Source organism: Lepidothrix coronata, unplaced genomic scaffold (genome assembly GCF_001604755.1).
Source record: "Lepidothrix coronata isolate B3197 unplaced genomic scaffold, Lepidothrix_coronata-1.0 Scaffold119, whole genome shotgun sequence".
Classification (NCBI taxonomy): Eukaryota; Metazoa; Chordata; class Aves; order Passeriformes; family Pipridae; genus Lepidothrix; species Lepidothrix coronata.
Window position 1 is genome coordinate 1,167,153 of NW_016690299.1, and position 6,757 is coordinate 1,173,909.

General features: G+C 48.2%; 1 long non-coding RNA gene across 1 annotated transcript; it reads right to left on the reverse strand.

Annotated features, from left to right (window-relative positions):
* Positions 1 to 1,987: 1,987 nt before the first annotated feature.
* On the reverse strand, positions 1,988 to 6,729 carry LOC108502504. The gene is made up of 2 exons (XR_001876502.1): positions 6,071 to 6,729; positions 1,988 to 5,729 (listed from the first exon to the last, which is right to left on the reverse strand). It is a non-coding gene; the product is annotated as an uncharacterized LOC108502504 (long non-coding RNA).
* Positions 6,730 to 6,757: the final 28 nt, after the last annotated feature.

Consider the following 6,757-nt stretch of genomic DNA (forward strand, 5'->3'; position numbering starts at 1 on the left):
TTTTTTTTTTTTTTAAGCAGCAAATTCCAGAGCGTTGCTGTTTGTCACCATCAGCCTCCGAGGCCACCAGTGAGCGAGGATTGTCTGGAAGCTCTCGAGGCTTGTCTGGAAGCTCTCGAGTTTCATCTCCTGCCTGATTTGGAAGGTGTTCTCTGCAGCTGACAGCTGACAGTCACACATCTCATCAGGAGCAGGATGGAGGCAACCACCGGAACGGGAAAGGGCAGAGAAATGTCAGCGTTTGCAGAACACAACGAGATAACAGAGCGAGCTCTTATTTACAGAGGTCGTGGTCTCGTTTCAGCTGCAGTAAAAACAGATTTAAATTCTGAAGGGCTGGGAGAAGGTTTAGCCCCTGGATTGTACCCACAGCAGGGCGGGCACAGGAGCAGGGCAGGGACTGTCCCCTGTGCTGGCACTGCTGGGGTGACACCTCCAGTGCTGGGGCACTTCTGGGACATTCAAAGAAAAACAGGGAGGGGCTGGAGCGTGTGCAGGGAAGGGAAGGGAGATGGGAAGGGGCTGGAGAACTCCCAAGGGAGCTGGGGGGGCCCAGCCTGGAGAAAAGGAGGCTCAGGGGGGACCTTCTGGCTCTGCAACCCCCTGACAGGAGGGGGGAGCCGGGGGGGGTCGGGCTCTGCTCCCAGGGAACAAGGGACAGGAGGAGAGGGAACGGCCTCCAGCTGTGCCAGGGGAGAAGTTTAGATTGGATACTGGGAAAATTTCCTCATGGAAAGGGTTGTCCAGCCCTGGCACAGGGTGGAGTCCCCATCCCTGAAGGGATTTCCAAGCCCTGTGGATGTGGCACTTGGGGACACGGGGCAGTGGTGGCCTTGGCAGTGCTGGGGGATGGTTGGACTCCATGATCTCAGAGACCTTTTTCAAACTCAGCCATTCCAGAATTTTAAGATTCAGCCTCAGTAGAAGAGCTGGACAAGGAACAGAAACCCAGAAACCCCCAGGTGGTTCCTGCAGCAGAGAGTGGGCATCAACCCCACAATTCCTGAGGTCCAGCTGGGAATTCTCCACATTGGATCACGTAGGAGACCCCCTTGGCTGATCTGGGCTCATCCTGCAGCAAGGTCCAGGTGGGATCTGGAGGTGCCCATCCCATCCACAGCCACGTGGGGAGGAGCTCTGGAGCAGCTCTGCCAGGGCACACTCATCCTCACCCACCTTCCTCTGGGTTTGCTTCCCAGGGATCAAAAGGGCATCATGGAAAGGCAAAGAAATGAATTTTGACCCTCAATTTGTAGGGCTGGATAAAACCTTGTTATGCTGCTGGGACCACTCAAAGGAAGGAATTGTCCCAGCAGATAACAGGGGGGCAAAACCTCTTCGTGGCCTAATTAAAACCTTGCCCTACTTAAGACAAGGAGGAGACAAATTCCTCCTTTTTTTACATCTCTCAGGAAGTCAGGGACACATCCAGAGGGAAATATCCCCCACCAAACCCAGTCCCTCCCAGGTGACCTCCACTCCTCACCCCAGTGGAGCAAAAAGGAGGAAAAGACAGAAAACACTGCTGGCAATGGAAAAGGTACCCACAAATCCAGAGTGGTTTCTTTTTTTTTTTTTTTTTTTTTTTTTATAAAATGTACAGAAAGAACATAAAAACCCTTTTGAGGTAAAAGTGAGGCCAGTTTGTAATTCAACCAAGATACAGAAACGACAATGACAAAAAAAATATAATAAACCTACAGCAGGTGTGGTAGTAAAATAAGAGAGCAGGTTTGGGGCTCTGTACAATGCTTGAGATTGTTAAAATGTAATCCTCAGCTTATATACATTAAATACATACAATTACAGCTATTTATATGGTATTTACAGACACAAACACGTGGTTTCCCCCCCTTGCAGTTGGCTGTGTGCAAGCAGCTCATCTGATCTTTCCTGAGAAGGTGCTGAGGCTGTTAATTGTTAATTCTTAATTTCTTGCATCTCTTTTGTGGTCAGATCCATCAAAAAACGAGTCCAGAGATGTACAGTTGCCTCAGTGATCCTTGTGTTTTTTTTTTTTTCCAGCCTGTAGGAGAGGATTTGTTCCGTGCAGGGATCCCAGATCCCGAGGGATTGAGGTGGAGATTCCTCCAGTTGTCAGCCACGACCTCAACTGGGAGCAAAGCCCACGGCAGGGGGTGGCACTGGCTGGGCTTGAAGGTTCCCTTCCCACCCAAAGCATTCCAAAATTCCACGGGAAAGAGGTTTTTATTAAAAGAAATCTGAGTGTCTGAACCTTGCTCTCCAGAGACTCCCAGGGCTGAGTGGGGTGACACATTCCCACCCTTTGGATCTGGTTTTTTTGGGGAAGAAACACAAGCAGCTTCCCAGAATATAAACCCTTGTAGTCCAAGCTCTCCAATCTGATAGATAAAAAAAGGAAAACTGAACACTACTTTAATAAGTAACAGCAGGGTGTACAATCCCAAATTCCCTGTATTTGGGTTACTGACAGCTTTAATTTGTCATTATTTAACTTTTCTAACCCAGATATTGGAAAAAGAAACAGACAAAAAGGGGGGACTTGGAGCGGTCTGGGGGTAGAAAGGGAGAGGAGTTTAATACCAGGACGGGATAAACAGGAATAAATGATGCTAAACAGGTACCAAGAATTGGGTTTTTAGGACAAATATCCCCCCAGCAAGGTCTTGCCACAGCCTGGGAACCAGTGCAGAGGGCAAGGCCCAAACACATCCTCCCTCTTGTGCCTTTAAATTGGTTTTAAGATGGATTAATTAGCGAGTTCAGCACCTCCTTCCCCATCCCAAATCCCACAGGCACCTAAGGCACATTCCCATGGGATTTATGGGGTGACACCAGTCAGGGCTTTAGGGAAAGGTGACAGAAAATTGAGAACTCTGGAAGTCCCAGGACTGCACGTTCTGTAGGTCCCTGAATTCCATAATGGAATGGTTGAATTCCCTCTTTCCTGCCTGACTCTGGCATTGTGGTGGAGGAGCCATAAAAGCTCCTGCACCGTTGCTTTTTTTTTTTCACAAAAATTAAGAAGAAAAGAAAAAGAGAAGAATTTGAAATGGAAAAATAACCTTTTTATAGCTTTTTATGGTTTTATGGGAAAATCCAAGCATTAATCCAGATGGCACCCAATCTCTTTATTAGCACAGAGAGGCAGAGAGCGCTTAAAATACCAAACTGTATCTTATTTTTATTGAACTGCTCTAAAAAGTCATTTTTCTGACGGATGGCAGCTCTTCTTGGGGAGGAAGAGAGTTTCAATTATCCTTCAATACATGAAAAAACATTACTAGTGAGTAAACCCTCCGAAAATAAACCCAGGGAAGCCTCTTCCACTTTTTCCATGGGGAAAAAAATCTGATCCTTCTGCCTTAACTCCTCAGTACAAAGGGATTTCACTGCCCTTACAGGGAAAAGAGAAAAAAAATCATAAAGAAGTTGATGCTTTAACTGGTCAACTTTTTTTAAAAATTTGGGGACCTCAATCACCCCCAAGAATCTGACTGTGCCCCGAATGGAGCAGAGGTTCCAGTGCTGGATGTGAAGAAGGAAAGCTCTGGCACCAGTGGAGGGCAGGACTCGTGGTGGGGCTGGAAGGTGCAGCTCCACCTCTTTTGGGTCCTCTCCCAAATTAAGGGGAAATTGCCCTTTTCCAAGGATTTCTGTGGGGCTGAGAGCAGCACACCCTTAGGTTACAGTCCCCAAAAAGTGGCTGATAGACGAGATGGGCTCAGTGTGAAGACCTTGTTGTCCACATGTTCCTCACGTGGGTCATCTCCCCTCTTCTGGGCTCTCCAAGAGCTTCTCCTGCCTTCCAACCATAATTGGGCATTTGAGGGTGATTTGTAAGGTCTTTCTCTGCTCCCTTTCAGTCTGTGCTCCTTTATCCCTCCTGGTATCCCATCCAGGCTGGAGGAGAGCTGGGTTGGCAGCACATCCAAGTGTTCCATAATTCCATGTGGGACACAGGATTCCCGGAGAGGTGGTGGATTCCCCACCCCTGGAAGTGCCCAAGGGCAGCTTGGACAGGGCTTGGAGCAACCTGGGATAGTGGAAGGTGTCCCTGGGTGGAACCAGATGAGCTTTAAGTCCCTTCCAACCCAAACTATTCTGTAATTCCATGATTTCCCATTCAAACCTCCACCTCCCTCTGCTTGGGGAACACCCAGCAAACTCCCCCAGCCATCCCATCCAAACCAGTTGCTGATCCCAACATCCCAGTGCTGGAGTTGCTGCACAGTCCACATTTGCACCATTCAGTACCTGATTTCCAATTTAAAACTCCATCAGAGACATTATTAGATGGGATAACCCAGAACTGAGTCAGAGGGTTTTCAGATTCCTCAGGAGACCTGCCAGTTCCAACTCCCTTTGTCTGATTCCTGGTCCAAATGTCTTACAAATTCCGCATCCATTTGCACCAAAAAAACCCGAAAAATAAAATCAAAATCAAGACTAGGAAATGCATATCTCAATTTGTTCTTCTTATTCACGGCCTGGAGTAAAATCCCACTGCCCTTTCCAGTGGTTTATCCCGGGAATGTGAAGGAAGATAACACTACTCCTGAGTCAACACTGGAGAGAAAGAAAAGCAGCTTTTCTTTTCACCTTCTGCCCCCAGGCAGAGTAAAACCGGAATAAGGATGGGAAATAAATTCCCTTTCACACAAAGACCTGGGCTTTTCAGGACAAACAGATTATCCTGCCCTGAAAGGAGCTGTTTGTGGTCTTTGGCTGTCAATCAAAACCCTTTATCCAAAATAATGTGAGGGAGGGAAAGAAAAATCAACATGGAAAGAGAGACCAGGATTCCAGCCTGGAGTCTCAGCTTGGGATCTACACAAGCAACCAGGATCTCCGTTCCCTGATCTTCAGGACAGCTGAGGACGCTCCAGGGCACTTCCCAAACCTCCCTTCCCGTGGAGTCACACCCTCACCACCACCAGCTCTGCCCTTGGTGCTTGGAAAAACCCTTCTCCTGGTCTCTGCTGAGCAATGGGCACCCAAGGCTCAGTTTATTTGGAGTCTGTTTCTGGAAAATACCAGGAAAAATATTTGAAAGGAAATGGAATGTTTCATGTGCTCCTTCAACCTGGTTTCATGGACAGCATCCCTCCTGTGGCAGGGGGGTGGAACGAGATGAGCTTTAAGGTCTCCTCCAACCCAAACCACTCTGGGAATCTGGGATTCCGTGAAAATTATTGACAGATAGCCACTCTTTTTTTTTTTTTTCCATAGTCCAGGAATATTCCAGGCTCAGGACAGTGAGGTTGTGCATCATAAAACACAGCAGGACCAGGTCTCTGACCTGTGGGATCTCCTGCAGAGCCTGCTGAGGCTCCAGCCTGGAGCATCCCTGAAGTGCTGCTCCGACCAGAAAATGAGGGAAAAAGGAGCCACCCAGGTCACACATGGATGAGAAATGCCAGAGGAGAACGAGTCCACTTCTGTCAGGGCTCTCAGTGGCCTTGGGCAAAGCCAGACCCTTCCAAAGGTGGAGCCTCTTGGACCATCCATCGGTTCTGTGGCTTTCCCAAGACATCAGCGGGAGGAGACACATCCAGGTTTGGATTCCACACGTCCTGAGTAATGAGACAACAACCTCCTGCTCAAAAATCTGCAGCAGTGTCTTGTCATACCTGAGCTGGTCCTCTAGCCAGCCATCAGCCCTCAAAATCCAGTGATTCCAACGGGAAATTTGGTGGTTTGTGTTTTTAAGGGTGTCAAATCCCACAGTCCATCCAGACTCAGAGCTCCCATTATTTTCCAGACCCCACAGTCCATCCAGACTCAGAAATCCCATGGTTTTTCAAACCCCACAGTCCATCCAGACTCAGAGACCTCATTATTTTCCAGACCCCACAGTCCATCCAGACTCAGAGCTCCCAGTTTTCCAAACCCCACAGTCCATCCAGACTCAGAGATCCCATTGTTTTCCAGACCCCAAAGTCCATCCAGACTCAGAGACCTCATTATTTTCCAGACCCCACAGTCCATTCAAAATCAGAGCTCCCACTATTTTCCAGACCCCACAGTCCATCCAGACTCAGAGATCCCAGTTTTCCAGACCCCAAAGTCCATCCAGACTCAGAACTCCCATTATTTTCCAGACCCCGCAGTCCATCCAGACTCAGAGATCCCATGGTTTTCCAAAACCCACAGTCCATCCAGATTCAGAAATCCCAGTTTTCCAGACCCCACAGTCCATCCAGACTCAGAGATCCCATTATTTTCCACTCCCCACAGTCCATCCAGACACAGAGTTCCCATGGTTTTCCAGACCCCACAGTTCATCCAAACCAGAGCTCCCATTATTTTCCAGACTCCACAGTCCATCCAAAATCAGAGCTGCCAGTTTTCCAGACCCCACAGTCCATCAAGACTCAGAGCTCCCATTATTTTCCAGACCCCACAGTCCACCCAGACCAGAGTTCCCACCATCTCCCAGACCCCACAAAGTGCCTCCAAAGCCAGGAGCCAATATCCCGGGAAAGCTCCAGCCCCCCCGGCATCACCAGTATGGACCATTAGACCTTCAGACACCACCAGCTGAGGAAGGGAAAGCCCAGGCCAGGCCATTTTGGGGGGCTCACTGCTCAACAAACACACGCACCACTTGTCATACCTTACCTGGAAAGAGGCTTTATTGAACAGCTGTAAAATTATCTCTTCAGTTGAATTACTGAATTTGCACAAACATTTCTCTACAGAAAAAAAAAAAAAAAAAAAAAAAAAAAATCAAGCCTTGTCTTCGTTTTACTGCATCTCGTTGTGCTTTTTA